Source organism: Phalacrocorax carbo, chromosome 3 (assembly GCF_963921805.1).
Source record: "Phalacrocorax carbo chromosome 3, bPhaCar2.1, whole genome shotgun sequence".
In the NCBI taxonomy this organism is placed as follows: domain Eukaryota; kingdom Metazoa; phylum Chordata; class Aves; order Suliformes; family Phalacrocoracidae; genus Phalacrocorax; species Phalacrocorax carbo.
This window is the reverse complement of record NC_087515.1, coordinates 77,347,971-77,361,798: the sequence shown is the minus strand read 5'-3', so window position 1 is coordinate 77,361,798 and position 13,828 is coordinate 77,347,971. Positions and strand designations below refer to the sequence as shown.

Here is a 13,828-nt window from a genome sequence, read left to right as displayed (position 1 = left end):
AATTAAGCCTGGGAAGAAGGGAGGGCTGGGGAAGGTGTTTTAAGATTTGGTTTTATTTCTCATTACCTTACTCTGATTTGACTGGTAATAAATTAAGCAAATTTCCTCAAGTCAAGTCTGTTTTGCCTGTGACGGTAATTGGTGAGTAATCTCTCCCTGTCTTACCTTGGCCCACAGGCCTTTTGTTATATTTTCTCTCTCCTGTCCAGCTGAGGAGGGCGAGTATAGAGCGTCTTTGGTGGGCACCTGGCATCCAGCCAGGGTCAACCCACTACAACGCCTTAGTGTGAAAAAGCTGGGAAATGCCTCTAGAAACAGAGATAACCTACACAAACCTGTATGGGGCAATCAGCAGAACATGAGATGAGTAACACGAGGGGAATTGAGGCAGAATCCACAAGAACGGGAGTAAAAAGAGAAGTTATGGTCCCCTTCCCTGGCTTCTGCTGAGGAACAGTGACCCACAGCAAAGTCCCTCTGCCTCCAAAGGTGGATCAGTATGGCTCAGCTCAGAGTGGTACCTGCAGTATCAGAAAGCCCAATGAGGTTGCTTACATCCCATTGCTACCTCAGGGAACTCTAGGAGGTAGTACTGAAACTGATACACGTGGACCTATACCCCAGAAGGCCTGCTCCTCTCTGTCTCTGTCTGTCTTTCTGTTTCCCTCTCCCTCTCTGTCTCTTGAAAAGATACCAGCATTCAAGATACCAGCAGCAGCAACAGAGGAACACGAAACAACGCTGGACAGATGCCTTCTCTCCTCGATGTATTGTCCTCTTTGTCTTTGCATCCATGTATATGGTTGTAGGACTGACGAGTTTTCATTTTTTGGTGATTAATCCCGCAGCCTGCCCTGTCTCTAGGTAGTTGTACTGCCTGAAGCACATGATGAAGAACATCACAGCTCAGAGGAGAATGAGCCAACAAGAAATAAGGCAGAACATCACATGTGCTTCAAAAGATGGGAGCTGGAGTTTAAAAGAGGGGTGATGGTGAGGAAAATCATGAGGGAAGTTCCCTTTTATTAACCAGAGAAAATGGAGCGTAAAAAGGGATCATATGCCAGCTAAGGGCTATGATAAATAGATTCTGCTGGGTTAGTAAGCATTTTCCAAATGAAGCCAGCAAACAGCTAGAGGGCCCTTCCACATTAATCAAAATACCTAACTATCATGATATGACAGATCTATTTTTAAACTTTATGTCTATGTCTGAGGACAAGTAGAAGAGAGAGTTTGATTTCATCACGAACCTGAGGTCATTACAGATACTGCTCAGGGAATGATCGGCAAGGGATGCTCATGTGTAGCGACTCTAAGCTACAGGTCCAGAACCTGGTCCTTTAGCTTAAAGATACTGCAATCTCCTCAGCGCAGCTATAGGAGGTCCTGCTTTAATCCTTCATGGCCTAAGCAGAAAGTCACATTGAAATAATGGACTAAATGGAAGCTGTGGACATCTATGCTAGGTGTTAGGGAAGAAAATCCTTCTATTGGCAAGGACAGAAAAACAACCTGGAACAGATTGCCTAAGGTGATGTGAAGGCTAGACAAGCATCTCCCAGGCATGGCACTGCCTCTGGTCAGAAGGATGGGTGAGTCTCTTTCAGTTCAATTTTCTGTTACTCAATGAGTGACAAAAACAGCAGATGCAAACACTTTTTAATAGGCCCTCTCCACAAGCCAGAGGAAGTGTGATTTATTTCTCTTGCTCCTTCTTTCGCTCTTTCTCAAGGTTCATATGCTTAGAAGAAAAAACTGTACTTTAAATCTGGCCTGCGAATGAAGGTACATTTGCAGAGCTCTGAAAACACACCTGAAGATCCTGTTAGTCATGCAGAACAGAGTATGGATGTTTACCCAAGTGGACATCTGCTCAACCTAGCACATAGGATCATCTACAATGGTGTTCCTTGACCTGTGATCCAGGGAACAGTGGAGTCCATAAATTATCAAGTGGTCCGCAAGCTCACAGTACGCGCATGACCAAGCAATACACACGCACCAGACACCTTGCCAGCATTTTGCTGGTGGTGCCAAAGCTCCCACTCACACTGCCTGCACGCCCTCCCTGGTGTGACTCGTTCTCTGAGCATGAGCAGTTGAAATGCACTGACCCAAAGTGCCCCTGAGGATGGTTCCAACCATCCTCATCAGCAGGATGACAAGAGCAGTGTGCGAGGAAGAGGCAGACAACAGAAGTTTCTCTCTTTCTTTGCATTTAAGACACAAAAGGGAAGTGCAGGTCTGGACAATAATCTGGAGAAGACAGGTAGGGTTTCACTGAACGTGACCGTTCTGCAATACACCTTGCGGACTACGCAAGTGTCGACAACTCAGGAGATCTGGAGATCCTGTCTGGACTTTCTCCCTGTTTTCTAGCACGTAAAGACAAAAAACTGAAGACTGTCGAAGTTAAGAACTAGGTGAACAGCACAGGGAACAGACGTCAGATTTGTGGATAGCGTTGTAAAGAGAAAGTGACCTTCTCTCGATAGGGAATGAATACATACTCTGCAAGCCAGGCTGGCTAGGCGAGATTGATTAAATAAGCAACCGAAAGCACATTCAGGACAAAAACATGATATCAAGCACATTAACCAAAGCAGCAGTTTTGATGACCTTTATCAGTTTATGCTAATTACAAGCATCTGTAAAACTGGATAAACCCTCTGCCTGCAGAGTAGCAATGCAAAATGATACTCCTGAGAACTAATAGCTAGATTTAGACTATTAGAATATTACAAGAAATTGTTGTAACCAATTCAAGAAGTCCAAATGGAAAAGGGAAATTGGCAGACTCTATATGTCACAAATCCAAGTGACTGACAACTTGGAAGTAAGAAAGCTTGGATATTTATGAAGCAAGATACACCCGATGTGGGCTATCAGTTGCTGTCTGTTACAGGCCATTGGAATCACTGTAGAGCACAGGATGATGGGATTCTTCAGCACCTATATACATGTATAAAAAACCCCCTGTGTTATCTTGGGGCCATTCAATCTGAACAATTTATGCTGGAGACCTTATGTCACTAGCACTAAAACATGACTGTACTTTCCAAAATGCTATGAATGACAAGTTACTAACTCCTAATTAAAAGGAAAGTTCAGCCTTCCTAACCCTGTAAACTAATGCTCTTGTCAGTTAGCTAAATGAGTCATATACAGTATAGGCCCTGCAGCATCAAAAGGATTGGAGAATTCAGGAGCAGTTCACAGAATGGTGACCACAACGTGAAGAACTTGTGGGATGAAGCTAAACTCCATCGCACACAGCTAAATCCCACAGCAATCACCCTGCTACACCAGGTTAAGCACGACCTGATGACTTGCTCCCTGCCCAGGCAAGGACACCAGCAGACAGGAGCTGCAGTGCCGGCACAAGCACAACTTACCACTGGTAGTAGGATGTAGCTACACCTGAACTGCCCGTGAGTCATATGCAGTTTAGCAGAGGAGCCAGGCAATCCCTGCTCTAGACTTTGTCTCAGTAGGGAGGAAATGATCACAAACCAGGTTGTTACTGGTTTTTTTAGACTGAAAAGGACTGACGCTTTCTGTGCAAATAGCTGACATTGTCTGTGATCAAATCCAGGCTAGTAAAATTGTATGCAATATATGAACGCACGCTCTTCATATATACATAAATTAAAATCACAGTGCACGTTTTCTGAGAGGCAATGTCACAAAACTATAGTCAATGGGAGTCAAATCAGTCTGAAGACAGAACATACAGAAAGCTGCTGAGATCTGTGAACAATTTAAGACATTTCCTAAATGTCTACTATGTTACAAGCATGAAAAGAAGACTGGGCTAGATAAAAATAACACACAATGAGAAAAACCAACAGCTGGGTTTACCAGGGAAGTGAAAAAACACTTAAATGTTATATACAAAACCAGCACATGAAGGGGGAAAGCACAAAAGACAACAATGAGTAAAAAAGCTACAATAAAGATTATATAGAGGAAGCAGGAAGATACTAGGAAGAATTAAGGCAGACAGAATCAGATATAGTATTTTTTTATTTTTCTAAGCAGATTATGCAAGACGAATCCTGAACAATGAAAGTGGTAGAATCGTTCACAACAGTACGGCAGTGGCAGAAGTTGTTCAATAAATATTTCTGATTAGCACACAGGTAAAAGGCCGGACAATCTGTTTATGACAATGATGAAATAACTTCCTACCACAGCAGCACCTGGAGAGGGGATGTTCAGCAGCAGATACATGATTCTACGTGTTTCAGATTAGTTACTAGAAACAAACTTGCCTCAGAAGGTTTTAGAGACCTAGCCCTGGAGCTGCAATTGCTGCATCTAAAGCAGTTCTGGGCCCCTGGGGAAGGACCAGGCACAGGAGGAAGGCTCATGTTGGGCCACTGCTTAGGAAGGGTAAAAAGTAATTACAGGACAGTTGGCTGAGTTTCCTGTATTTTGCATAGGATAGAACAACCAACATAGGACTCAATTAATAAAATCTTAAAAAACCCAAAGCTCTATAATTAAAATCAATCAACTTGGCTTTAAGGAAAACAGATCCTGTCAAACTAATCTGATGTCATTTCTTGCAAAAATTACACGTTCACTTGACGAAGACAGCGTTGTTGACAGTATTACAAGCCTAAGTCATTGTAGACATTGTAGAATATCTTCATGAAGCTGAAAGCTTTGAAGCTTATATGGAGTGTATCCATCTGTACACAGAGAGCAGGACTCCATAGGTGGGGAGCACTGTCTGAGGTCAGGCAAAAATCTCAAATGTATTTTATACTGAAGTCACTTCTGAGTCCACAATCATGTTAAATGTATTAAAAAGTTGATAAATGAAGGAAGACAAAATGTAACTATAAACGGGAAACTATTTATTAGTAAACAGATGGGTCCCTATCGGGTTGCCACAGGTATTGGTGATCATCCCTTTACTATCTAGCAGCCTTATCAGTGACCTGGATTAAAATTAAGTCACTTATGGTTAGATACGAGACTGAGGACAGCAAAAAACAAACAATGAAAGGACAAGCCTGACACAGAGCAAATGGGGTCTGTAGAAAGATGGGAGAAAACAGTTTAGGTGTTAATATGGCCAAGTGTAGAATCACCTTATTAGAATAAAGAATACAGCCCGTACTTACAGGATGAGAGGGAGAGAGAGGACTCTATCCTCCGAAGCAGAGACTGAATATGAGACTGGGGGTCCGGGGAGGCAATCAGCTTGACATGAGTTCCCCACAAAAGGCTGTGGCCAAAACGGCTAATGCGAGCCTCAGCTGTACAAACAAATAAAAATCAAAAGATGAGTAGGTAGGTTACAGTGGTGCTGTATTTGGCTTTCATTCCTCTGCTCCGTGAATAATGTATCAGGTTCTGCTGCTCCATCTTTCAAATAAAGTGCTGGAAAAATTGGAAGAGTGTTCAGGGGAGAGAGATTAAAGAACTGAAAACACTGGGTAGCAGAAGGCTTTGTTATAAACAAAAAGCTTAAAGTGAATTTTGTTATTTTGTTCACAGTATAGGAGTACTTATACAGAGAATAAATGTGGTAACAGTGAGCTCTAGTCTAGCAAAGGTAGAAAACACATTAGAACTGGAAACTAATCCAATCCAGTCTGTGAACAGACAATTTTGTTTTGCTTTTTCAGCAATGGTCTGCTATGGGCAATTAATCAGTAATTAACCCTTTACACCACAGGTTGTGATGTACTGTGAAAGTAACCATGCTTGATTTAAAAAGGATGCACACCCATGAGCTTGGGCTATTAGGCATGAAGCAAGAGCTCCTGCAGGTGAGATCTACTGCCTGCATAAAGCTAGAGGTCAGGTGACTGGTCGCTGCATCAGACAATCCTTTGTGTTTCCATTAAGAAATACTCCCTCCCCTTTCAGGATGGTAATACCGGCAGCCTTCCTGCTCACGGCCTACAAAATATCTCCAGGGGAAACCCCAGCCTTTTGGGGCTGAGGTGCCATCTAAGTACAGATGACCCAACTGTCCATCTTCTGAAGGATCTGAAGGCAGCTGTCGCTGAATTCCCAGCACCTGGCTCCACACAAAACCTCACTGTGCAATGCTCCTCACACTGAGATGCCAAGGGAACAACTTTTAGGAAATCGATGTGGGTTATTACAGCAATGCCACTGAGAGAGTACCTGCCACTCCTTGCCTCAGCAATTCATTTAATCCGCTGGCTGCTGCTGGAATCTCATCCCAGAGATCTGCCTGGGATCCCATCCCAGGATCCCCCAGCCACAGAAGGTGACCTCAAAGAATTAGGCTGAGGGAAGGGGTCCTCCATACCTCAGAGATTTCCTCTCGCAACTTCACACTTTCGGGATGAACTGATGGACTAACTACCTTCTTCAGGAAAACAAGTTAGTGCCTATAAGTGGGGTGAGTGGACATAAGCACTGCCTTTGCAGGCACCTCCCAGTTCACTCAGGATATCCACAAGTCTTTCCCTTCCCTTTCACCCTGCTGAGGGAACTGGGTGCTGCCAAGAAAGCTTTTGACTTTGCTTCCCAAGGATGGGGTCTGGCAGGTGGGCTCCTAAGGACCATGTGCTCAGCAGGGGGCCCTGCCTAGTGAATTTGCTTTATCCCACAGCCTGCCAATATTTAAGTTTGGTGGTTTTTAAGAAGGCAGTGCAAGCTTTTGTCCATGCTGTCTGTCTTAACCTGGGCCTTTGGCCAGAAAGTATTAATCCTGTCAATGTGCAGGAGTAGGGAAGGATGGGGAGTGTTTGATTTGTGCCAGTTGCTGGCATCAGCTCATTTTAAGCTTCTGGAATGAACCCACTTATGACTGAATGCTGCAGTATAAGTTCTGCAAATAAAACAGATAAAATAATCTCAATTACTTGAGCTCAGCATTGGTTCACATATGCCACTCCAGAGATTTAGAGGGCATTACTTCATACAAACATTTAAGTATATTTAATTATGATTCTACAGATATTTTTCTGTACAACAGGTGGGAAAACAGCAGCATTTTTCAAAGTTTCAGTAACTTTCAGTAGGTGATGCCTGCTAAAACACAGCATACATAGCATAACAAAATCTCAGTGCTATATTACAAACAGAAAAGATACATCCCATCTTAAGTAAACTGTTGTAGTACAAAACTTTTGCAGAGTGAACTAAAGCAAGAAAGCTTGTGAAAATTCTAGGGAGGAAAACGGCCTGTCCAAGGGTGGTGTGTGTGTATATATGTGCACATGCATCCACACACGCACCACCAGCTGGCCTCTGCTATACCTGGTATTCTTATCAACAGATCTCAAGACTCAAAACTGTGATTGGCAACTCTTTAGTCACTAAAAGAGCAAAAGTTTTCAGGAAGCTGATCAACAGTGAGGTTTCAGAGCTGCTAATAAAAGATGAATCAGAGCCTCTAAAGTACAGTTTGAACTATGCATTTTTGCACCTTAATACTTTCTGTCCTTCTGGATGCATTTTCCTCCCTCTTCCTCTGGCACAGCCCCAGATACATCCTACAGCATTAGGATGTTCTGTTAAGCACATGTGCAACTGTGTTGTTTAAGCCCTGTAAAGACTTGCTTATGCCAAAAGATGTACTGTTACAAAGATCACATAGGCTAGACCCCACAAATCTATTTTTACAGATGAAGTAACTGTGGTAATCTTCCTAAATGTAAATGATAGAAAAGACATAGAAGCAAACAGCTTTAATACATGGATTTAGAAAATATTTTTGAACTATTAAGAAAAAGGTCAGATGCGAGGCTTGTCCTTTTACTCCAGACACACAGAGAAGGAATTAAATGGGAGACTGTCAGACTAAGCATCCCATCTGCCTTTGTAAGTCACCCAGACCAGATGCAGAAATGCTATGGAAGTTAGTGCAATGAACCCCAGAAGTGTCACTTTCACAAATCTCAAGAGGCACCATTGACCTGCGGCTGGCCGCAGTTTCTGCCCCAATTCCAGTTTAATGTATTCCAGTTTGACACTGAAGTGACAGCGCTGCTGGAGAACATGCTAAGAAACAAATGCGGGCAATTGCTTTGACATAATTCTTTTGAACGCAGGCAGATCAAATGTGCTGATGTCAACAAAGACCAGAAAAGAGTTTTATCCAATCTCCTTTCCTCACTGAAGAAAACAATAAGAAAAAACAAAGCATGACTGAAAACCTAGCCAAACACACGCCCACCTCTCAGCAGCAAAACTAATACATGTTGTCTAAGAAAGGGAGAACCAAGACAAATGTTTCTAAAGTATCGTTTGGATGTACACACAGCATTAATTATAGCTTAAATTTACATGACTCATATATACAATTGGCTCTTTACACCCAACATGCATGAAACACCTGTTCTATAGAGGATATTAGTCTAAAACCCCAGGAACAGCATCATTCCGTCCTTTATGGCCATAATACATTCAAAAGTTCCTAACATAGTTCCCTCACCTTAAACCAAAGTACTCTTCTTCCCTTTCTCCATTCTTCTAAAATTTAGGGCACTACACAGACCTGCCTTCAATATGATCGTCAGGATAAAACCTTCATGCCTTGCCACTCACTTAAATGCCCACGCTCTAGGAACTTCAAGGCTGCACAGTTTAATGTCAGAGAACATTCAGGCAACACTGATTTTCTGCACAAGGACAGCACGAACAGAAGCTGGGGATATTTTTTCCATGAGAAAGATTAATTATAGTAGGAAAACAGATCAAGGAAGCCACGATGACTATCTTGAGAATAAAAGATTAAGCTAAAGATTTTCTTCTCTACGTGGTCGCTGTTGCTCCTGAAAAAAGTTCTGTATAAAAGGAAAAGAGAAAAAAACCACACAACAGCGGTACAGTTTTTCAGAACTCACCAGGGAAAATACCAGGGTTGAACGTAGCTTGTCTCTAAACTTTATACAATGAAAACAGAACAAAGAAAGAGATCCCAAACTCATTCCCTCCTCCCTCTTTTACCTCCTCTCCTAAGAAAGGCTTACACCTCTGCTACTCACAAGTTTCCTTTTCTCCCATTCCTCCAGCTCCCCATCAGCCCATGCAGACAGATTGTCTATAATGGTATCATGCAAAAAACAGAAAAGATCCTCAAGGCTTCCCCTTTCTGTGTGCCTAGAGTGCTTCCAAGAAGAGAAAGACTTGTGAAGAAATGGATTCTCACTTCCCTTTGCTGCAGCTACTTCTGTGGGTTATTCTACTACAATAAAAGTCTGCATCTGCTATCTGACCACAATGGAGAGACAGATAAAAATTACCATTTTGAATGTCCATAAAAAGCATGATCTTGAGAGGAGAGCGATTAGTGTTACAGTACTTGAAGGAGGCTTATAAGACAGATGGGACAGAGACTTTTTACCAGGACCTGTAGTGATAGGACAACAGACAACAGTTTTAAACTGAAAGAGGGTGGATTTGGATTGGACATACGAAGAATATTTTTTATAGTGAGAACAAGTTGCCCAGAGAAGTTGCAAATGCCCCATCATTGTAAATGTTTAATGTCAGGTTGGATGGGGCTTTCAGTAATCTGGTCTAGTGGAAGATGTCTCTTTCCAGGGCAGGGGTGTTAGACTAGATGATCTTTAAAGGTCGTTCCAACCCACACCATTCTGTGGTTGAAGACTGTTATTAAATTGGATTTCCACCTGCATGGGTGCTACCACAGTACAGCAACAGCACAGTTAGCACAGCTGGGACTTAATGGTGCCGTAAGAGAACTTGTGGAATAAAGTTACAAACCGTGTTACTGTAGACAGAGATAAATAAAGCACCTGCACTCCAGGATTAAGGCACATGAAAAAGGGAGGATAAGATACCCACATGATTTTGTCTAAATGCATAAATGATACAAAACAGAAAGCAAGAACCAAATGCACCCATATCTTCACACTGCCATTTGTATGAAGAGTCAAAGTTTATTATTTCTTCCATACTGCAAGGCTACAGGTGTTATGACAATCATAGCAGTTATTATGTAGTTCACACTGCCTTTTCAGAGCATGAGAGATCCAATCATCTGCAGGGTTTGAACACTTCCCTCTAAACATGCTTGTCTAATATGACTCCAGTTTTAAGCGACAGTAGGTTATCATTTGTTTGGCTGCTGTAGGCTGTTAAAATATTTTTACAACAGGAAATGTGTATTCCATACGTAAGACAACTACACTTACAAGAAATAATGCAGGAAAGTGATCTAATTTCTGTTCTGCTTCCTTCCTTCTGCAGCATGCTGCATTGAGATGTTTGTTCCAAAGCACAGATATTAGTTCAAGGCCAAGATTTTATTTATCCTGATCCTACAAAACAACCCTGCAGCTAAACTGCAATTCAAACACCTCAGGCTGTTGTACTGCATTCACATTCATGTAAGTAATTTAGGTAAGCGGGCTTAAAATTTCTCCTTTCAAGGTTATTCAGCCTGTCTTATCCAGGGCTGGTAGTTTTTGTGTCAATACCATAGTTTTAGAACTCCTGTGAATTAAGAACACTTCCCAAAGATCAAACAGTACATCACGCAGGAAGGGTCAATTTTGAATGCTCTTTGTTGTGGTCCTGAACCTCAGTATTGCAGAGTGTAGGAAAATGACCATTGTGCTGCATTTAGGGAAACAGCACAACGCCTTCATGAAGCGCTGCACCCATCCATGGATGTTACCCAGGCACTTCTGCTGAGCAAAGAAACCTGACTGTTATGCTTCACTTCTCTGCTTTTGCAAAACCAGCTTTTAATTTACTAAGTCTGAGGTAGCTTTTTAAGAGGAAACTTTCAAGCAATCTCTTATACTTTTCCTATTACTGTGACTGACAATACATGTATGTAATAAATTATAAATTGCCACACGCAACTGCCTCCTGTCTGCAAACCAGAAGCTGGCAAGAGACTCTATACTGCTACAGAGCCAAATCTGCGTCAGGCAGGTTGCTGAATTTGGGGAGTTTTGAGCACCAGCAGATTCGCAAACTGACCGGTCAGTGCCAACTGCTCATTGCCGAAGTTCCTGGGAAAGGATAAACAGACAGGTCTGGAAAGGACAGTACTCTGAACTCGATTGCACAGCTGTAGAAATAACATCCAGGGTTCATTTGTTCTCTATCTTCCATGCTAGAACATACCATTAGAAACCATTAAACCATTAAAACCCTCCCCACTATATCCTGCAATTCTGGGGAGATAACAGGACTAACTGTTTCGTATTTACATGTTAGAGAGGTAGGGGAGTTAAAAATATAAATAAAATCAAGGGATACTTCAAAAAGTTATGTTTGTTTTCTTTGTGATGTCAGTAGCTTACTCTTCTGGCAAGGCAATATTGACTCTGAAATGCAGAAGATTTCCCTAAGGCTGGGCTGGAGCTTCTGCTTTTTGTTTGCATTTGGGCACTTAACTATCTTCAGTGAAGATTTTCTTGAGCGTGAAAAATACAGCTACATGTTTTCTTTTACATATATTTTTTTCCGAGCAGTTTTTCAAATGCCAGGAGCATAAATGTAAGCAAAAGAAAACAGTCCCTACTTTGTCAACTTCCCAGGGCTATATTTTGTGTGGTGGTGCTTTTGTTTTTCTGCAAGTTCAGCATTGCTTTAATGGCAGCACCCTGGATTCCCCTGCCCCCAACAAGTGATACATATTAGTACATCTGTTTTCTCTGTAAAGTCTTTTTGCATTCTTTGCAGGGCACAGGAAGGATGTGGGCTCCTTTTCACATTCAAATGAGGCAAATTAGCCTTTGCCTGGTTCCTACAGCATAATGCTTATTTTACATTTAAGTGCGAGAATAGGGGAGGAAACAAAAAGCAACACATTAGGTGGGTTACATGTTTCATTTTGGTACAAGCCTCACTTTAGCCTTCTTTTGCGAAGTGCTTTCCACAGGACATAATTTCAGGATGGGGTTTGAAAGTTTCATCATGTAAAATGACCAAATAGTTTGCACAAAGAAATCGCAGCCACAGATACATTAAACAGGAGAAAAGGCTGAATATGCCAACCTGAATCAGTGGGGCTCAATCAATCCAGGTGGCTCCTGAAGTGCATTGATGGTAACTTCCTAACACAGGTGACTGAGCTGAAATAGGAAATGCTGTGCTGGACCTTACACTTAGAAACAAGGATCAGGAAGTGTGCAGGTCAGGGGCAGCGTGGGCTGCACTGACCATGAGATGGTGGATGGTCTTTTTTCAAAAAAGCTGGATCACAACCCTGACAAAGAGCAGATTTTGGCCTGTTCAGGGATCTGCTTAGAAGAATCCTGTGAGATACAGCCCTGGAGAAAAAAGGGGTCCAGGAACACTGGTTGATTTTTCAAGTATCACCTCCTGTGAGCTCCAGAACAGTCCATCTCAACATGCAGGGAGTCAAGCACAGACAGCATGAGACCTGCATAGATGAACAAGGAGCTCCTGTCTGAACTCCAACACGAAATGGAAGTGTACAAGAGATGGAAGCAGGGTCAGATAGGGTTAGGAAAGCCACAGTCCACCTGGAGTTGAATCCAGTGAGGGTTGTCAAAAGCAGGAAGAAGCGTTTCCACAGGTATATCAACAGTGAAAAGAAGACTAGAGAAAACATGGGCCTAATGCTGAATGAGGCATTAGTGGTATACTCCAGAAGTTGATACTGGGGCCAATACTTTTTAACCTCTTCATTAATGATCTATATGATGGCAGAGACTGCATCCTCAGAAGTTTTGGGTGGAGTGGTTTATACTCCAAATCCAGATGGTTTTGCTGCCATTCACAGGTACCTTGACAGGCTGGAGAAATGAGCCAACATGAACCTCATGGAGTTCACCAACAGGAAATGCAAAGTCCTGCGCTTGAGGAGAAATAACCCCATATAGCAGGGTACATCCTGAGGGCTGAGCAGCTAGAAAGCAGCTCCGCAGGAGAAAAGCTGGATGTTCCCATGGACACTAAGTTGAACATAAGCCAGCAATGCTCCCTTATGTCAAAGGTGGCCATCAGCATCCTGGCCTGCATTAGAAACAGCACTTCCAGCAGGTTGAGGAAGGTGATCCTTCCCCCCTTTACTCAGCACTGGTAAAACACGTCCGGAGTGCTGTATTCAGTTTGGGGATCCCTGAAAATTTGGGGCTCCCCAGTAGAGAAGCGACATGGACTTATTTGAGCAGGTCCAGCAAAGGGCCACAAAGAAGGTTAAGGGTTTGGAGCATGTCTCCCATGACGAAAGGCTGAGAGAGCTGGGGGTCTTCAGCCTGGAGAACAGAATGCTCAGGAGGATCTTATCAATGTGTATAAATACCTCATGGAAGGCAAAGAAAACAAGGCAAGACCTCCGAGTGGTGCCCACTGACAGGCAATGGGCACAAATTAAAATACAGGAAATGCCATTTAAATGTAAGTAAAAAACCGTTTTTTACTGTGAGGGTGTTGAACGCTGGCACAGGTTGCCCAGAGAGGCCGTGGAGTTTCCACTGATGGAGACACTCAGAACCCAGCTGGACATGGCTCTGAGATACCAACTTTAAGTTGACCCTGGTTTGAGCAGGGGGTTGGACTAGATGATCTCCAGAGGCCCTTTCTAACCCCACTGATTTGTGATTCTGCCAGGTCATATGTAGACCTGCTGCACTTACTAACATCCTTCTCTCCCTCCTTTTAGAAACTAGTGACAAATGCAACAATTTAGTAATGTAACAAAAGCATGGTACACATTTTGCAGGGAAATGGCGTGGTTCAAATTCCTGCTTTTAAGAGACAGAATGCAAGAAATAGCAAACAACTGCTTGGTAAACTGTGGTTTACCACTGGTAGTTAGCACTAGGTGGAAATTCAGCGCACACTCTTTATGCCACAGCAACTTCTTTCACATTTAATG

At 42.6% G+C, this 13,828-nt stretch overlaps 1 protein-coding gene across 3 annotated transcripts in view; it reads right to left on the bottom strand.

Annotated features, from left to right (window-relative positions):
• Positions 1-13,828, bottom strand: part of FYN (FYN proto-oncogene, Src family tyrosine kinase) — a 143,484-nt gene that overhangs the window by 50,017 nt on the left and 79,639 nt on the right. For 2 of the 3 annotated variants that reach the window (XM_064447447.1, XM_064447450.1), the window contains exon 3: positions 5,139-5,273. The exons of the other annotated variant lie outside the window; for it this stretch is intronic. The gene's annotated coding sequence lies outside the window, so the exon portion shown is untranslated. The remainder of the gene's footprint in view (positions 1-5,138; positions 5,274-13,828) is intronic. 3 annotated transcript variants of the gene reach the window in all.